The sequence below is a fragment of the Peromyscus eremicus genome, chromosome 10 (genome assembly GCF_949786415.1).
Source record: "Peromyscus eremicus chromosome 10, PerEre_H2_v1, whole genome shotgun sequence".
Taxonomy (NCBI): Eukaryota; Metazoa; Chordata; class Mammalia; order Rodentia; family Cricetidae; genus Peromyscus; species Peromyscus eremicus.
Genome location: NC_081426.1, coordinates 62,264,041 through 62,284,542, shown reverse-complemented (window position 1 = coordinate 62,284,542; position 20,502 = coordinate 62,264,041). Strand labels below are relative to the sequence as shown.

Sequence of the window (20,502 nt, the reverse complement as noted above, 5' to 3'; positions counted from 1 at the left end):
TAATCTACGAGTTGTTTGAGAACTCCAAGGGGGTTTCTAGCCACTTATTGGGCAGTGTCACTGGTATTTACAGCAATAATGATTGAATTTTTCTAAGCCTTGTTGTTGGAGCAGATTAGTGATTCAACCACCACCCTTAGAAAGAATTTTGAGATGTATATTGTAAGTAAAACAAGGTTAAGATTTTTTTTTTTTGTTAATGGCTTCAATGTAGAAAATCGTGGGGAACAATTTAAAGTTCAGAAAGGTACACTTTTGTTAGTTGAGCAAGGGACTAGTTGAGGTCAAGGAACAAGAACAAAACCAACACAGTTATTACTAACTGGTGTGCCTTTCTTGCTAAAAATGGGTTGATGACCAAAGGTGATGATTAATTTATTGTACCCATTTCTTGTACCAGAAATTTATTATCTTGTATCTCAACTTCCCGGTATGGTTTAATGAAAAATGTTGATGAGTAGGTATGCACTCTGAGGACTTAAAGTAGAAATGACTGGATATACGTGTGTGTGTGTGTGTGTGTGTGTGTGTGTGTGTGTGTGTGTGTGTGTGTGTTTAGATTTATGACTCTTTTAAGATTTTTGATAAAATCATCTTTTGAGATAAATAATAAAATGATTGATCCTTTCTTTGTAACTGCACAATGCAGCCTATCGGTGAAAGAATTGGCTGAGAAAAATGCCTTGCTTGCTTATATTTTGTTAATTTTTAACAAGTTGCTTAGACAGAATACCTTGCTTACTTACATTTTGTTAATCAATTATAAAAGAATCATTGCTTTTGGTTGAAAAATGTTATGGTGAGAAAGTTAATACAAAGGAAAATGTTAAACTGCTAGTTGACTTCTAAGAAAAACATGTAACTTGTGAACATAATGTGATTTCTTCCTGTGTAACGACCTTAATTTGTTTTTAGAAAATACATAACTTATGGTTGTGAGGTAATCATTTCTTGGATAGAAATTTTTGTCATGGAGGTATAACAGGCATATGAGAAGAATAATAGAGGCAAATGAAAACATCAGGAAAGATGTAGAAAAAGGAGAAGTGGGAAGAAGAAGAAAAACATCATGGTAGAACAGAATGGAAAAAAGAACAGAGTAGGAACAAGCAACAGAAAGAGAAAAATAAAATGAAGAATGACGCTTCAGCCCTGAGAAAAAGTCTCCAGTGCATGTACACAGTTGGACTGACTCCATGCCTCCTCTTCAGTACCTGACCTGCTAAGGGCTGGATCCCTCGGCACATGGGACTGTTGATGGAAAGGATAGCCCTTGCTAAAGTGCAGTTCTATCAGGTCCCTCTCTGTAGATTTGCTGCTTTGGAGGAAATCCTGGAGGCTTGTTGCTTCTCTAGGCCTGTGGTAGCTCCATACCACATAGCCTATAATTACATTTTGCAAAAGTGGCTTCACTCTATGGGTCACCACCTTTTTCTGGCCCTACCTTCCCCTTGGTGGTGACTTCTAATCCCATCACTAGCTTGTGATACTTTTGACTTTGCAAATCATCAGCCTTCATCTACCATCCTTTGTCATTTTCCCCACAGTATGACTCTACCCAGGGTCCCTGGCCCACTGTTTATCACTGTTTATTCCCACAGCTTCCATGATATTGTTCTATAACTGTTAGATCATCCCCATATCTCTTTTCTCCCAATCAGACTCCATATGGCTCTAGTTACATCTTCAAGAAGTCAATTTTGTGTAATCACCACCCTCTTCTTCAAACTTCTATGACTATGACCAGGGCATCAATTTCAGGCCTCATGAGCCATGTTTCCATGACTATTATTCCTTGGTTAGTTAATTGCTCAGTGTATGTCTCTACTCTAATGCTCATTCTAGTTACCCAGATCTCAGTTCCCCAAGGGTCCTGCTCATGCAGTTCTCTTCCCTCTGCTAGAAGTCTCTCCCTTCAGAAGGTCTCTATAGGAGCAGAGGAAGCCATGAGTGAGTGAAGTTTTGAGTGAGTGTGTGGCATTGACATGAGCATAACCATCCCAGCACTCCTGTGTCTTGGACCCATGGTATTTATATGGCTCAGGCACAAGAAAAATAACAAACTATCCCTCCAGAATCTGAGAGTTTATGGATTATTCACTAGTGTGAGCAAAGACTAACTTCTTTGTTAGCTTTTTCCTTCCCCTTGATGTTTGGAGCCTAAGACGGCTCTCTACAGAGACCACCTATTGAAATTAGCTAGCTACCTGCTCCCTCTGTGTTACATACAATAACCATACTGAGGTTCTGCTTACAGAGGCTTCACAACCCCACCTGATCCCAATTTACTATAATGTATCTGTGTGTCTGTCCCTTCTTCATTTCCTCTTTGCAACTACCCAGGGTTCAAGGACACAAGCTACATGGGCTGAGGCATGCCTCACTCCACAAAGGCTGGATTTTCAGTTCTTTCTGTGTCCTTACCTAGTGCGCTGACCTGAAGCAGCCCCACAATATTCTATGGTCCACAGCACATGGTGAGTCATTTCTGAATCTTGGAACTCTGGATACTACAGTTCAAACTGATTATTTTTCTGTGTCTTTCCTCCCTCTATACTGTGAGGTCCTCATTAGCAGGGAACAAATATTTATTTTGTATCCCACGTGGCACCCATCGTAGTCAGCTGTACCTGGTCTATACTCAGGAAACATTCACCCAAGTGTACAGAAAAAAATATACAGTGGTTCAATTATTTAAAAAATGTCAAGATTATTCAGAAATGTATTCCTGGATGTAGTTCCTGTATTCTGGGAAGATGTAATTTGCTGGATTCAGAATCACAGTCAACTAAGTAGAGCAATGTGTAACTAGAAAAATACTGGACATGGATGACCCATAAAGGAGCATGAAGCAGCACTTTGTTCCAGGAACTGAACATTTTTAAGGCATTTGTACGAAGTGGACAGCATATTCATGATGTACGATGATCCTGAACATCTCCAAATCATGGCAGGCATGAACTGCTTGTAGGTCAGCTCCTTCCCATGGTCCCTTTAAGAAGCACAGTGAAAGGGTACAAGAAAGATGGGTACAAAACCACAAGTGTTTGAAAACGGGTTTAGAGTGAAGCTGGAACATCTAAGGATGTACTCTTTTTTTCCTTGACTATGTGTCAATCAGATAAGTTCCTGGAAACATAATTCATAATATGCTGCATTGTGATTAATACTGAGTTTATTATGTTGTCTCGTCCACATGACCAGGTACAAGCTATGCCCAATGTGATGCAAGATGACTATGATATCATTGTCAAGTACCTTTATGGTTATTCTACTGCTTGACTCCAAACACTAGAAAGAAGAAAAAAGAATGATTCACAGAATTTATGGCTCAGTGATAGGACTCATTTCATTTTTTTATCAGTCTACTGTACAAGTTCATTAAGAGCACTATAACAAATTAGCATTTTCTAGATGGCCTTAAAAAGTATTTCTCATATTCTTGGAAGTTATAAAGTCAAAAAAATCAAAGCATGGAGAGATTTGATGTATGGTGAGGGCTTGCACACAGATTCAAAGATGGTTGTCATTTGGATCCTCAAGTGGTGGAATGGGAGAGAGAGTTCTCAGGCTTTCTTTTTCAAAATATGATTATTATTAGTTGGATTCAATTCTTTGTAAGTGAATCATCTCCTTAAGGTCCCGCTTACAAATACTATCACAATGGGGTGGCCAGGCAACATAAACATTTGCTTTTTGTTTTTGTTTTTTATAAAATAGGCTCTATTTTATTCTATCATCCTTGGGATTGATGTGCACTTTATCTGGAAGATTGGGCTACAAATAAAGGGTGTTCCCCCCCAGCCCATCCCTAAGGTGATGTCTTTCTAGTTTTCATCAGTGAAGGTTACAAGGTGTGAAATTTTTCTGGACTCTCACTAGATGTAGAAGGATAATCCTTTTATGCTTCGCACAGAAACTTTAAACATTTGCCTGATTTATGACATTTTCACAGATAATTTTCAGAGTTTCTCCCAGATGTGCTGTGTTCTGATAAAAATAAACAGTTCTTTGTCCCTTTTCTCTAAGGAGGAGCTTGTCATACTCTGAGATTCAGTTCCCTTGATTATCTTTGGATAACAGCTTTTGAACAGATCAAAAAAACAAAACAAAACAAAAAATCCTCATGCTTTTATTATTATTTGGATGAGAGTTGCATTCTCTTATCCTTTCAAGGGGTGGGAGTGCTATAGATAGAACCAAGTTCAATGTTATTTATCACTGCAAAATCAAAAGTACAATACAATGCCCTGGAAACAAGTTATGATACCTATTCGAATAAACACTAATTCTGTATGATTATGTTATTTAATTCATCAAATAGTATATTTATGCATGAATTCTAAACTGAAAATAAGTAATACTTGTAGATGTAACCGTCTTGTTAAATAAGAAACACAGAGCCAATACAGAGATGAAAGCCCAAGAGGTCAGAGTAACAGCTAAGTGCTAAAAACCTTACCCTTCACTGCCGCTCCTGTCCTTCCCTCTGCAAGAGACCTCCTTCCTGTGTCTCTGTTTTTTATAGACTTTCTGTTCTGCCTTCTCATTGGTTGTAAATCCAACCACATGACCTCCTTGTCACTGCCCATCTATACAGACCTCCAGGTCTTCTATGGTTGGTATTGAGATTAAAGGTATGTGTCTCCATGCTGGCTGTATCCTTGAACACACAGAGATCTTCCTAGCTCTGCCTCCCAAGTGCTGGGATTAAAGGCATGTGCCACCACCGCCCAGCTTCTGCTATGGCTTGCTATTAGCTCTGACCCCCAGGCAACTTTATTTATTAACATACAAATAAAATCACATTTCAGTACAAATAAAATATCACCATAAATACTGTCATACATCTGTGTATACTCTCTTATTTTCCATAGAAGTTAACTATTTGTATATCATTTAATGCTATGACTTCTCTACACTTGTCACAAGATTAGCCATATGTATTTGTGTAGAGATGAGAGTTTAGATATTTTATTGATATTTATTTTTCCTGCCATGACTGCAAGATCCATAGGGATGTAGTATTTATATACAATTATTTCCCTGAAACATTAAATTTTATTCAAATGGATCCTCAAATAGCTTCTGATTTTATTCAAGAATAACTATTACACAAAATAAGTGACATCAAGAAGACAGTGGAAGAGTAATAAATAACATTTGTATTTGTGACATGATGAGATATTTTAAGCAATTATATTTGAAACAGTTGTTTTAAAGTATTTGGTTCTCTTTCAGGCATAAATGGCTCTCCCAAAGTCACAGAACTCATTAGTGGCCCAGCCTAGAATAGAAACTAGGTCTCTCGTTCTAAATCCATTGCTCTCTTGACTCAAGTGCCCTGAGAAAAACACTTTAAAATATTTGTTTATGGATTTTGGAATGTCTGTTTTGAGAAATAGGGAAATGGAAAGAAAGAGTTGAAAATATGCCTCTGTCATGATACCCAAGCAGATGGTCATACAGGCTCAAGTCTCCCAGGGTAGTTATATTCAGAGAGTTACTGCACTGCAGATCTGCATGTCCCAATGGACAACAGTCATGGTGTCAGATACTGCAGCCTCAGACATTTCAATATTCCCTTTCAAAGGGAAGTATAATAAAAACTAGCTCCTTTTTCATGCTAGAAACTATGATTTCCCTGTTGTGCTTTTTACAGAACAGCAGATAAAGAAAAGAATGAATAAATCCTGCAAGCCATTACACAGATTCCAGGAACATCAAATCATGAAACTTTTCTGAATATCAATACCAATAACTAATAACAATAACTACCTGCACAAAGGAAATTATAAAGAAACTGGTTATTCATTATCTCAAAGATCAACCTACATCACATAACATGAGAGAGGTTTTAAAAGTCAACTGACATAGATTGTATCTCTAAATGAATGTTTAAATATCTCTACAAGCAAACAAGATGGAATAAACTAAAATTTAAATATCAGCTGTTCATTAGTGAACTATACATACATACACATTAAATAAATAGTATGCTAAGATTTATTTAATAAGGAGCTATTAAAACATAATGTATAAGCTTTTTAAGTGACTAATGTAATTGAGACATCAACACATTATCAGTATAAGAAATTCCTTTTTGTTTCTTTCAAGATGACAGCACATTATTTCCTGAACAAATGTGAGTTCTTAGCGCCCACCTCTGCCACATTTTCCCATCATAAAGACAACGAGAGATACCTGTTCAGTTTCATCTTACAGGTTAGCCAGTTTTCAAAAGTAAAACATATAAATGAGATGAATTTTAGTCACAAGAATATCATCCCACATATCAATATTTTAACTGAACATGCAATTATAAGTAAATAATGGTAAGATGAGTTGTATTCCTTCATATTAAGCTTTTGAAATCAAGCATGTATCATTTTGAAATGACCACATTTGAATCACTTTCATAATTAGTCTTTCTAGCATGTTATTACTAGAAATGTAATAATGTAACTTTTATATTGTAATCATTATCATAGTAGCAATACCATTAAATAAAGACAGTAAAATAATGTTTAATGATACATCTGTATGAAAAGTTCACAATGCAACTCAAATTTATGTTATATTACAAAATCAATTTTGGAAATAAAAAAAAAGTTAATTAAGGAATACCTGTTGAGAAGATGGGATTGTAGAAGGTCGCTAGTGAAGTTATTTTGCTAGTACAATTTTGGAAGCATTAAATATTGCCTTAAGTAAGTGAAAACAGGAAGAAATGGGACCCATGAAAAGTAAGAACAGTGCAATTCTGTTGTAAATAGTAATTTACACATTGTTCTACATGGGGAAAAAAGATGGGGAAGAGTAGCAAAGATTATTTTTTGTGAAACAAGGTTTTTAAAAACTACACGTTAAAATCATTAACATAAATTTTATTTTGGGAATTAAGTTTTTATTTTGTCATTTTATCAACCATTATGAAAACGATACAAAGACAAGTCAATATTTTTTCTTTTATCCCTTGTTCCTTTTATGTGAGTGTGCTGGATAGTGTTTCATTTTTGTTTGGTTTGGTTTATGTCAAATTGACACAAGCTAGAGTCATTGTAGAAGAGGGAACCTCAATTGAGAAAATGCTCTTCTTAAATTGGACTGTGGATAAGACTCTGGTGCGTTTTCTTGATTGATGATTGATGTGGGAGGGCCCAGCTCACTGTGGACAGTACCACTCCTGAGATGACAGTCCTGGGTACTATAACAAAGCAGGCTGAGAAAACCACGTAAGCAGCATTCTCCCACTGCCCTGCTTCAGTCTTACCCTGCATTTCGGCCTTGACTTCTCAAAATGGTGGATGACAAGCTGGAAGACGAAATAAACCCTTTCCTCTCAAGTATGCTTTTGGTCACAGGTTTTTATCACAGTAACAGAAATCAAAATTAAGAAGTAGGTATAGATATGGGGAAACTCCGGAGTTATAAACTTCATCTCTTTGTGATTAACATACACTATAAGGGTAGATATTAAAATTCATACTAAAATGTATCTGAATATTTGAATTTGAATATTAGGGAGGAAACTTCAAATACATAGTTTCTAGATTTAACAATAAGCTATATTTCAATTGTCTTTTGTGTTGAACAATACATTCTCTCAACTAAATCTAAGATAAATTCCATATTTCTCTCTGTTCTTTATTTGACATACTCTACAACTAAAATGATATAGATTTTAAGTAGCAATTTGCTTCTCTACTTAGGACATGGAAGCACACGCCCACACTGCTGTCGGCTATCAAGTGTAATTGTTATTTCCATTACCTACCTGGGCTCTGAATAATTTTGCACGTCACTATTCACTGAAAGCTGTGAATATTGCCTTCATTACCATCTGTTTGACTTTATTTATTGTAGCCTTCCAGTCTGATTAATTTTCAAACGGTATAGCATATTTAATTCCAGGCTGTGAAAGTTTTCCTGTGTTACTATTTACTCTAGTGACTTAGTTTAATAGCGATTTCCTTCAAAAATGATGAAACTTGCATAAAGTTATTTATTAAATGTCTTTTGAAACCCATCTTTCCATTTGTTCCTAATATGGTGTGCTTTCAAATGACTTGGTACTGTCAATTAATGATGATTTACTGCATAACAGGATTGTCTGACTATATCCTGCCATAGTCCTATATTGCTCCTGAATTTCATTAGGAAAAAAAGTTAAATTGCTACAGTCACAGAAGGGTGATAAGCTTCAATATTTTAGAATGTAAATATTTTTTTCTTTCTTAGAAAATGAGAGGAACCCTTGAAATACATAAATCATGTCTACGGTAATACTACACTGAATGTACCAAATCTCATCTGAAAACTACACCGCAAACATGTAGTCTAAAATATGCAAAATATTGATTTACAACTATAATATTTGATATCTATCAAAATCACTTAACATCAAATAAAGGATACATAAAACATAACAGAGATTAGAATAACTATTAGGATGCCGGAATTGTCAAATGATGTACCACCTTTTAGTAAGTGAAAATCAGCTTAAACAAAATCAAGTCTATTTTATTAGCTTTCTGTGAGTTCTTTTTACACTCAGCATCTTGTACTGTGAATGATACCAAGCTAATAGCATAATATATACACAGAGGATGTGGTCACACCCTTGCAGGCTCTGTGCTTGCCACTTCAGTCTCTGTGAGCCCATATAAGTCCTGCTAGTTTGATTCAATGGGCCATGTTCTCTTGGTGGTTTTTGTTGTTGTTGTTGTTTTTTTTTTTAGATTTCATTCACATCTCTGATTCATTGATTCATGTGAGTTATAACTTTGTTGGGGTCTAATTTTCCATTTTTTTCCCATTAAGTTCAGCATTTTACTTTACAATTTCCACTCAAATGTTCACCATGCTACTATTATACTATGAACTTTCATTCATCTTATATCAGTTTTCTTAGTGGGTAAGTATTTAAAAAGTAAAATCTAGATTATATTCCATTTTGTATCTGCTTAACTATATTATATAAAAGAAAGTTTTAAGTAAACCAGATTTCTATTATCATTTGATATATATATTTGGTAAAGAAATTGGGATCTCACTTACTTTTCTTGTTACTGTTGTAAATTACTCTGACCAAAGCAACTCAAGGAAGAAGGACTTATTGTGGATCATGGTCAGAGATAATGTCCAACATGTCAGGGTAGTCAAGGTAGCAAGAGTTTGAGTTGGCTGGTCACAGTGCATCCACAATAAAGACACATAAAGAGATAAATCACGGTGTTCAACTCATTCTAATTTTTTATACAGTCTGGGATCTCCTCCCAGTTAATGGAGCCACTAACATTTGTCAGATTCTCCTACCTCACATCACTTAATCAAGAGAATATGGCCTGTCTCTCTGGGGATTCTTGATCTTATTAAGTTGAAAGTTAAGGTTAATCATCTCTATTCCACTCTTTGGAAATAGTGATTTCTCTGTGAAATATATATTCTGTTTATGATATTTAGAAGCCTGGGTCAATTGGTAACATTATAATTAATTAGAAATTAAGATACAATGAAAATTCAAAGCAAAACTGAGCACTATTTAGGAAGAAATTATCTAGATATCAAATTGCATTGAAATAAGGGTGAACTTTTAAAATATATAAGTAATTTAAATTTTAATATTCTTGGAGCAATCCAGTGATTCAGCACATAAAGCTGCTTGTAACACATCCTGATGATCTGAGTTTAATCCCTGTGACACAGGTGAGAAAAAAAGAGAAAACTGACTCCCACAAGTTGTACTCTCAAGTCCACATGCATTCAGTGACATGGTTATGTCAACACAAATACATCAAAACTTAGATTAACAAATAAATACATGTAATATATTTCTCAAAAATTGATAACCTTTGTTTGAATATTTTGGGATTGTTTAGCTTATTTCTTATATACAAACAAAGAATCATTCAGAAATAAACCATGATCAAATCTGCCTTTCAAAATAAATAGCATATAAAAGAATAATATTGACCAATGATACAATAACAAAATTATTCCATGAATTATTTATTCCAAACTAACCAACAATAGCAAGTCACAACTCCAGGGAGGCTATCTAGAAAACAGGACCCCAAGAAAGACACAGGGATCGCTCAATGACAGAGAAATGGATGAGATCTACATGAGCAACATGGACGTGAGTGGGGGTAATGAAGGGCGAGGGTCGAGGGAAAGAGAGCTTAGGGGAGTAGGAGATCCCAGCTGGATCAAGAACAGAGAGGGAGAACAAGGAATAAAAGACCATGGTAAATGAAGACCACATGAGAATAGGAAGAAGCAAAGTGCTAGAAAGGCCCACAGAAATCCACAAAGATATCTCCACAATAGACTACTGGCAATGGTCGAGAGATAGCCCGAACTGACCTACTCTGGTGATAGGATGGCCAAACACCCTAATTGTTGTGCTAGAAACCCCATCCAATGACTGACGGAACTGGATGCAGGGATCCATGGCCAGGCCCCAGGTGGAGCTCCAGGAATCCAATTGGCAAGAAAGAGGAGGGTTTGTATGGGCAAGATTTGTTGAGACCAAGTTTGGAGGAAGCCCAGGGACAAATAGCCAAATGAATGGAAACACATGAACTATAAACCAATAGCTGAGGAGCCCCCAACTGGATCAGGCACTCTGGATAAGTGAGTCAGTTGTTTGGCTTGATCTGTTTGGGAGGCATCCAGGCGGTGGGACCAGGTCCTGTACTCAGTGCATGAGTTGGCTGTTTGAAACCTGGGGCCTATACAGGGACACTTGGCTCAGCCTGGGAGGAGGGGACTGGACCTTCCTGGACTGAATCTGCCAGGTTGAGCTCAATCCTCCGGGGAGTCTTTGCCCTGGAGGAGATGGGAATGGGTGGGGTGGGGTGGGGGGAGGCCGGGGGGGAGGGGGGAGAACAAGGGAATCCGTGGCTGATACATAAAATTAAATTAAATTATAAAATAAAAAAAAGAAACAAAAAATCTCACAGAAATCTCTATTAAAGTTATGTCATAACACTTCATATAGCTGGGAATCACAGGTTTAAATAATCATCTTTTCAAATATAAGGCAGAAATCTTTGTCCTTTATTCATGCTAAGCTAGAGAAAAATAATATATGTGGGTTTGAAGGATGGGATGTCAGCACTGAAACCTGTGTTATATCCTTCTTAGTCTGACCTATTTCAAATGGAATGGAGCTACTGGTGAAAGGCTAATATGAACACATGGAAATGATTTCCCTGGAAGTTTCAATGGTATGAGTGAAATATGGCTATGAATGAAATAATGAAATGTAAGTGGAATGGTAAGGCAACTATGCCCTATGAGGGTTCAGCAGCAGCACCAAGAGGGGACATACCAAAACCTTAATTTGTCTCTTTGACAGAATGCATGGCAGCTGCTCTATGTTCACAATGCTCCCAAGACTACACTTTGATTGCAGAAAAGTCTGTCCTCTGATGCTAGACCTGAAGTCATTTGCATTTGTCTTACCTGTGCTGCTGACAGTTTAATTGCTTTTAATGAGAAAAAAAAATGATCTTAGAGAAAATCTCGGTGAAAAGCACTTGCAAACTCTTCCAATTTAAACTCAGTACTGCCAGGACATATCCATTTTCCAAATCTTATTCTTACTTGTATTCTAAATATGATGGATGGTGGTTGCAAGCTCATAATACTACTGTTCTTATCAAGCGTTGTAAACACTGTCCTTTTCTGAGGTGACCTACAATATCTCTCTGTGCTGTCCAATTATTTTCTTGTAAGGGCCTGATAAGGTAAATGCACGCTTGCTATTTTTCTTTCCAGGAGCAGTTTTTCCTTTTAAAAAATATTTAGCAGTTCAGTATTTTCTTATCATACCAATATGAAGAATTGCTAATATGTTTATCTCTAACGGTAAAATTGTAAGAGTCTGTGTAAACAAACTGTACATATTTATAATAATGAAGTTTGTACCAATTATGGTGCCAGTAAATCAGGGTGAAATCATTATTTTGTAATTTAGTATATGACAATCTTAGTCAATATATTAGAATTTCTAGACCTTACATTCTTCACGTGCAAAAATATCATCATAAGATAATTCATGTTTTGAGGATATTTAATGGAGAGATGCACATCAAATTTACACAGAAAATGTATTAATCTGTTGATATGAGCTATTGCTTATCTTTTTAAAAAAAAACTAAAAATACAGTGAAATAGTAGTGTATTAAGAAAACCTAGGGCTGGAGAGATGGCTCAGTGGTTAAGAGCACTGACTGCTCTTCCAGAGGTCCTGAGTTCAATTCCCAGCAACCACATGGTGGCTCACAACCACTTGCAATTAGATCTGGTGCCCTCTTCTGGCCTGCAAGGACACATGCAGGCAGAACACTATATGCATAATAAATAAATAAACTTTAAAAAAAAAAAAAAAAAGAAAAGAAAAAAGAAAACCTAATCCCCTTGCCAAATTTTGGGTCCATCCCCACATTCCTCTCCCAACTTCATGTTCATACCACACATACACACACACACACACACACACACACACACACACACACACACGCATATGCATATGTATACTATGTATGTGAGCATTTGTGTGTTTATTAACTCACTGGGTTCAATTAAAGGCAACTTACCAAGGACATCATTCCTGATGGAAATTGACTTGCCTCAAGCAGCCACAGACTCTCTGCAGCTTCTCAATTAAGATTAAGGCTTTAAGGGAAACCCATTATCCATGCTGAAATACCGACTATAAGACCTTGTACAGGTCTTGTGTAAACTGCCATAGCCTTTAAGCATTCATAAGATACTGTTTTGTAGTAGTCCTCCTTGACCTCTGGCTCTTATACTCTCTTTGCCTCTATCTTCCATAATGTTCCCCGGGGATATGATAAAGATTCCCTTTGGGCATGAACATTGCGAAGTCACTTATGCCCCCCCCCCCTTTTATCATTTGTAATTTTCTGTGTTCATTTCAATTCACTGTAAAAAGAAGCTGATGAGAAAGAAGACCTGGACTAATTTGTGTGTTTGGGTGTAAGTATTTATAAGATAGTTGGACACTGCATTTTATTAGCAAAATTATAGCAATAGGTTCGCACCCAGAGTGTATAATCTCTAGCCTCTAGTTTGAGACAGGATTAGAGCACTAGTATGGATTTCTTCCTATTAATCAGACCTTTAATTTAATCAGAATGATTGTCAGTTACTCCCCAAGACATTTATATCATCATAGCATGAATGGGCAGATCTTGCCAGGTTAGTTACTGTTTGCCTAGTTCTTACCTGGGTAGGATTCTTCATCTCTACACAGTCAGACTAACAATTTATGGCAACAAGAAAGCTGGCCATCAGGGAGAGAGCTTCCAGTGGCTGCTTGGTTTCTACAAGTCCTGTGACAAAGTGTGTGGTGTCTTCACCAATCATGTTTTGCCTAAAGATCTGGAGGGCAAACAAGAGCAATGGTAGTAGCTTGCACTGTTTAAAGAGTTTCTTGGATAACCCCTTACCAATAGCACTAAGGGAGGTATCACACATCTGGTATTGGGCTGTTTACTTGATAGTATATGGTCTCTAGAAAGAACATCATCCTCCTTATGGGGTAATTTGAATTAAACAAATTTTAAATCTATATTTTAGAAATATTATAAAACAATTGGTTTTCATGCAGCTTTTTCAAATAGTCTTAGTATTATTCATTTCAAGTCTATCATATAATAGAAGTCAGTTTGGTAAAAACAATGTCTTGAAATATCTGCAAGGTTGGTTCTTGTTTGTTTACTTTGTATGTGACTCCAAAGGGATACAATACAATTTGTAACAAAAAATGATGCAATTAATCAAAATTAGAAACAGAGTACTATCTAAAAGAACAGAGAGTTAGTTATTGAATGTGGAAGATAAGATGTCATGGATATATCTGGATGAAGTGGAAATTATATAGCCAGAATTTCAAAGGAACACAGCAATGTGTTTGAAAATGAAGGGTTGTTGTGGTAATTCACAGTGCCAGCAAATGTATGATAGTTAACTCATTACCTTATGTAAATGAAAGTATAATGAGTAAAAGAAGATTCTAGAAGCCGTTTATTTTCAGAGTGTTAGTGGATACCATCGAAGAATTATACAAAATGACATCACAAGTAGAAAAATATCTGAGTATCATGCCTTGCAAATTAGAAGTATTGTGGGGCATTTTTCAGTGCCACCCCACCTTTCCACCATCCTCTTACCTCTGCTATGCTCTGTGAAGACAAATAACAGTAAACTGGATAATGACAGCTTCCTTGTCCTCTTCCACTTAGGTTTGCAGAACATCAGGGGATGGGAGACAATGAGATTTTTAAAAAAAAAGTGTTATTTTCACAGTTTGTTCCATCCACTCAGATACTCTTGACTTGGAATATTTTGAACAATTGCATGCAATATAGGAGGAGAAATCAACATTGACCTACTTCTTTTCATCCTTCCCCAACATCCACTAACAACCCCCAACCTATTGATGGGATCACTTCAAAACCATTTTAATTTTTCCATTCATCTCTATCTCTCTTCTCTTACCAAACAACCTTACTATCATGATCATGAACATCTTTTCTGGATTCATGCTTTAGGCTTCTAATTACTATAATTAATATAAATCTGTACACACACATATTCACCACATAGTGGTCTCTTTTCAGATAGTTTTGTCTCTTTCATTTATTTTGAATTTAAAAAAAGCTGTAATCTAATTTTACCATCTACAATTATTAATGCCACTGTGACATTTACAAAGACAGAGGGTCAAAGCTCATTTCAAACTTGGTTTCCAATGAACTTCCTCTCTTGAGAGATGCCCTATTTAAAGAATATTTAAATTGAGGTGTGGTGGTGTCAAAAATAATCTGAGAATTTGACACACTCAGTCCTCAATTTCTCGTTAAGCTAAGACAGTTGTGCATTTATCTGTTATATTTCATGATCTTATCTCATTTTGATTGAAGGGAAGATATTAGCTCCATTGAGAAATTATTGTGACACACTTTTACCAAATAAAAGTATATTTTTCTGTAGATTGAGTACATTATTCATCACTATATAATGTACTAATTAGATAAGGTATAAAATATGTCCCATGTCCCTAAAAAGAATTCTTATATACTTTATGTTTGCAATTAGCAATGAATACTTGAGATTATTCTCCCTGACTAAACCTGTGACTTACTTCGTAACCACTCATAATCTTTTATGCTACACAAGAATAATATGCTATTTATGCTACCAGTTAATGTATTAAAAATTAACTGTTTAAAGTTATCACTTAATTAGAAACCTGTTCATAATCCTGCGTCAACTTTAAATGTCTGATTAAGCTTCTGTTCACAGATTCTCCACCATTTCCACATTGAAATCTATTAATATGGTTAAGCTCAAGAAGAATTTTCTCATTTGTGATATCTTGTTGGATGCATGACCTACAATCTCTTCATCTTTAACTAGGATGAAAAGTTGAACAAAAGAAAGATTCCCAAAGATTTCCATCATCTGGGGTCTATTTGATTTCTGAGGTTTGTTCCTTTCAATCAGCACCAGTGTGAATGATTCTTGTTACTATGGCAACTGGCTACATTCTGTTCAGATATTTCTACTACCTCTGATTTCCATTAAAGAATCTACACTACTAATTTTTTACTAAATAAAATCTGCCATAATTAACATTGCTCAACCTGAGGCTTCTTATTTCTTAAATCTGCTGGTTTCTTATTTGAAACAATTTAAATTATAATTTGATCCAAGTAAATTAAGATCTCGAGCAATACAATTTTGCTCAAAGATCAAATGCACCATGAAATGATACCAAATTAGTTAAAAACTGAATTGAAAAATAAAGCCAGTTAATGTTTTAAAAAAATGAACACTTCCAAAATAAACATGAATTAGTTTCCCTAAGATTCAGTCCTTTAACTTATACCACCATTTAAAAAAAAAGCATTGTTAATATCTTTAAACAATATTATTAACTTTTTTGATATTTCTGTGTTGAAATGGCAGAAAACTCTAAACCATGAATAGAGGGAAAATATAATTTTTGGAAATAACAAAACAAGAGTTAGATAAGTAAAAATTAGTAAATAATGAACTGTATACTATTAAAGTTCAGAAAAAGAGAAGGGGGCATAATAACACACACTGAGGAAATCCAGACAATCATTAGGTCATACTTCAAAAACATGTACTCCAAAAGATTGAAAAATCTAAGAAAATGGACAAATTTCTTGACAGATACCACATACCAAAATTAAGATGATATAAGCAACTTAAATAGACCTATAACCTCCAAGGAAATAGAAGAAATCATTAAAAGTCTCCCAAGCAAAAGAAGCATAGGACCAGGTGGTTTCAGAGCAGAATTCTACCAGACCTTCAAAGAGGAGTTAATACCAATACTTCTCAAATTATTCCACATATTAGAAACAGCAGTCTCATTTAATGCTGAAAAAGCCTTTGACAATGTCTAACACCCCTTCATGATAAAAGTCTTGAAGAGATCAGGAATACAAGGAACATATCTAAATATGGTAATCTCAAATGACAGAAAAACACTTAGAGAAATGTTTAACATCCTTAGCCATCAGGGAAATGCAAATCAAAACAACTCTGAGATTCCATCTTATGCCTGAAGAATGACTAAGATAAAAAACACAAATGACATCTTATGCTAGAAAGGATGTGGAGCAAGGGGACCACTCCTCCATTGCTGCTGGGAGTGCAAACGTGTACGGACACTTTGGAAACAAATATGGTGTTTTCTCAGAAAATTGAGAATCAATCTACCCGAAGACCCAACTATACTACTCTTGGGCGCATACCCAAAGGATCATCAATCACAGCACAACTATGCTCATAGCACCTTTATTCATAATAGCCAGAACCTTGAAACAACCTAGATGTCCCTGGACTGAATAACAGATAAAGAAAATCTGGTTATTTATGAAGTGGACTATGACTCAGTTGTTAAAAAAAAAAAAATGACATCAGGAAATCTGAAGGCAAATGGATGGAACTAGAAGAAAACATCCTGAGTAAGCTAGCCCAGACCCAGAAAGACAAATACAATATGGTATGTACTCACGTATTAGTGTATATTAGCTGTAAAGTAAAAGATAACAGTGCTACATTCTTCAAACCCAAAGAGGCTAGGTAACAAGGAGTGCCCAAGAATGGGTACAGATGGATCTCCCTGGGAAGAGGAAATAGAAGAGATTTCCTGGGTTGACTGGGGGCAGGTAGTGATGGGAACTTGAGGGATCTGGTTGGGGATGGGTGGAGGGGGGTTGAAAGAGTTGGGGGTCAAGTAGAAACCTGATGCAAAGGAAACTCCCACATATCTACAAGGTTGACCCCAACTAAGAATCCTACCAGTAGTGGATATGTAGCCTGAACTGGCCATCTCTTGTGATCAGACTGGTGACTACCACAATTGTCATCAGAGAGCCTCATCTAGTAACTGATGGAATCAGATGCAGAGACCCACAACCAAACATTAGGCCAAGCTGAAAAGAGGTTAGGAACTGTAGGAGCCAGAGGTGTCACAAATGAAACCCCACAGAAACAACTAACCTGCCTCATAGGAACTTACCGAGTCAAAAACCAACAACCAAGGAGCCTGCATGGGACTGACTTAGGCCCTCTACATATATGTGACTGTTATATATAGCTCAATCTTCTCGTGGGACTCCTATCAATGGGAGTAGGGTCTGTCCCTACTGCTTTGGCTGGCTCTTGGTAACTGACTCCTCATATTGGATTGCCTTGACCAGCCTTAATACAAGGAGAGATGCTTAGTCTTGCTACGACTTGGTATGTCCTGCTTTGTTGACACCCATTGGAGGCTTCCCCCTTTCCCTTTTTTGAACAGAAACATAAGACAAGTGAATTGAGGGGGGAGGGCAGAGAAGGACAGGGAATAGGAGTAGAGGAACTGGAAACTGTGGTTAGGATGTAAAAGAAATAATAAATCAAATAAATTTTTAAAAAATCAAAAGAAAATACTTAATAGTGCTCTTAAGCTATATTAAAAATTAAACAAAAAGGGAATATGGTGCATGTAAGTACGATGCATTATTCACACATGTAAATTTCAAAGAAAAACTATGAACATTTCATTTTTAATTAAATATATACATTTTAATTTAATGAACAAGGAAAAGACAATATAGAAAAGAGTAGATGGTTTCAGAAATTTTAGTCTTTATAATAGTGATTATTATGCTCTAAATAGGGCTTTCTCATATTTGTCTTATGATAATGAGGTTTGGAAATCTAAAGAACCACACAAAGGATGAAGTCAAAACTGTAATTTGGAATTTTACTATAAAGACTATATTTGAGAAGAGAGATTTGCTTGAGTGTTAGAGCCATCAGTAAGCATCTATGCCTTATAAGCAAGGATAATGGATCAGTGGATCTCATAAATAAATAAATAAATAGATAGATAGATAGATAGATAGATAGATAGATAGATAGATAGATAGATAAGCAAGCAAATAAGTAACTAAATCAAATAAAGACATAAGATGAAGGGAGAAAGGGAGACTCAATGGGAAGAAATTATCAGTAAGATTGGAAGAGACAGGAGATAACAGAGGGTAACCCAGCATCTGAAAGAGGATGCATATGTTCAAAATAAATCATACACGTGTATGAAAGTATCATTTGGAAACCCAGTACTATGTATAATTAACATAAATTAAATAAATAATTATAAATTAATGGCTTACTTAAGGTACTTGTGATGCACGCACACAAATGGATAACAACTATGTGAGGTGTTACATTTGTTTATTTGATGAGAGTAACTACTTAGCTATCTACATTTATATTAAATCACCATGCTATATGTTAAGTTTATACCATAAGGTAAAATATACTAATGTCTCACTTCGGTTGCAGCATCCTCTGATTTTAGAATTTATATAAAATTATCAGAGGCATCTATTTTGTGGTGTCTCTGCACCCTTTGGGCTGTCACAAATGATCATTTTAATTTTATGACACTGTTACTTAACGGTTAGAAATCGATATGCCTGACTCAATTTGAATTGCTTCTTAAAACCATGCATAAATGTTTATCTTTATATCGGGGAAACAAATCAGACTTCAATTAAGCCCTGCAACTTGATAGTCAGTGTCCTAATTTCCTTGATATTGCTGTGATAAACATTATGACCAAAAACAACTCTGGGAGCAAAGGGCTTATTTGGCTTACATGTCCAGATTACAGCCAATCAGTGAGGGATGTCATGGCAGGAACTCAGGAGCAAAGGCATGAACTATGGGAGAAAACAGCTGACTCTCTTGTTCCCAATGGCTTGCATTGCCTACAGTGTGCTGGAGCCTCCCCCATCCATCATTGATCAAGAAAAAAGTTCACAGGCATACCCAGAAGTCAATACACTGGAGGCAGTTCCTCCATTGAGATTCCTCTCCCCATATAAGTCTAAATTTCTTTGAAGTTAACAAAAACTAACCGGCATGATATTAGCTTTAATATTAATATCCCCACTAATATAGCCACTGTTGCCAACTTGCTGGTGTTGTCCATGTAAACATTTCTAGGAAAGACTGTTTCACACCAGACTTCTGATATTGTGCTTCTCATCATCCATACCTCTTCTGCAATGCTCCCAGAGCCATAAGATACAGAAGCTGTAATGCAGATGTGTCAGTTAGGGCTGTGCTTCCCAGGGTCTGCTGCATTGTGTACAGTTTTGGGTTTCTCTGATGGGTTCAATTTGTTGTAGAGAGATTTCTTTGATGAGGGATGGAGGCTATAATTATTCATCGATATGAGGATAAGATTTAGAGTACAGTAAGGAACCATGATAGATCGTTTTCATATGTCCATGTCCCCACTATTCCAGGGAAGCTGACTAGGTTTACAGTACCAGGCTTGAGTTCCCTAACATTGAGTGGGCCTTAAGTTCTACTAGACAGCTGTTGGTTGTTGCTGATATAAGCACCAACCACTTATTGTACCTTCATGCATACCATAACATACTAGGAATTGTGGTTCATAGGTACCAGAGCTGGGTAAGACTGTTTAATTACTTCCCTCTCTTGGCATAGTATTTTCTAAAACTGTGGAATTTAGACAACAGAAATGAGACTTTTAGGTCAGATCCAGCTAGAGTTACTGTAGTCTTCTATAATATGAGTCAGATTTAACCCCCTAGCAGAAAACCAAAAATTACCTGGATATCTTTATTGTTTTGAGATCACTTGGACTACCCTGACCAACCATTCCAGAAGAATTTATTCATTTCTCCTCTGCCTCTCTCCTTCTCTCTCTCTCTCTCTCTCTCTCTCTCTCTCTCTCTCTCTCTCTCTCTCTCTCTCTCTCCACATATATACACTTAGATATTTCTGTATAATTGCTGAGAGAAGAATTAGCCTCTCCCAGGGATGAGCCCAATGCAGAGTAGTTAGTTTTGAAATTATACATACACAAGCAATAAAACTGGAGTCAGCAGGCTGTATATCTAT

At 36.1% G+C, this 20,502-nt stretch overlaps 1 long non-coding RNA gene across 1 annotated transcript; it reads right to left on the bottom strand.

Annotated features, from left to right (window-relative positions):
• Window positions 1–3,157: 3,157 nt before the first annotated feature.
• Window positions 3,158–15,550, bottom strand: LOC131920675 (uncharacterized). Its single transcript, XR_009381746.1, has 4 exons — window positions 15,290–15,550; window positions 14,208–14,274; window positions 13,261–13,416; window positions 3,158–3,291 (listed from the first exon to the last, which is right to left on the bottom strand). It is a non-coding gene; the product is annotated as an uncharacterized LOC131920675 (long non-coding RNA).
• Window positions 15,551–20,502: the final 4,952 nt, after the last annotated feature.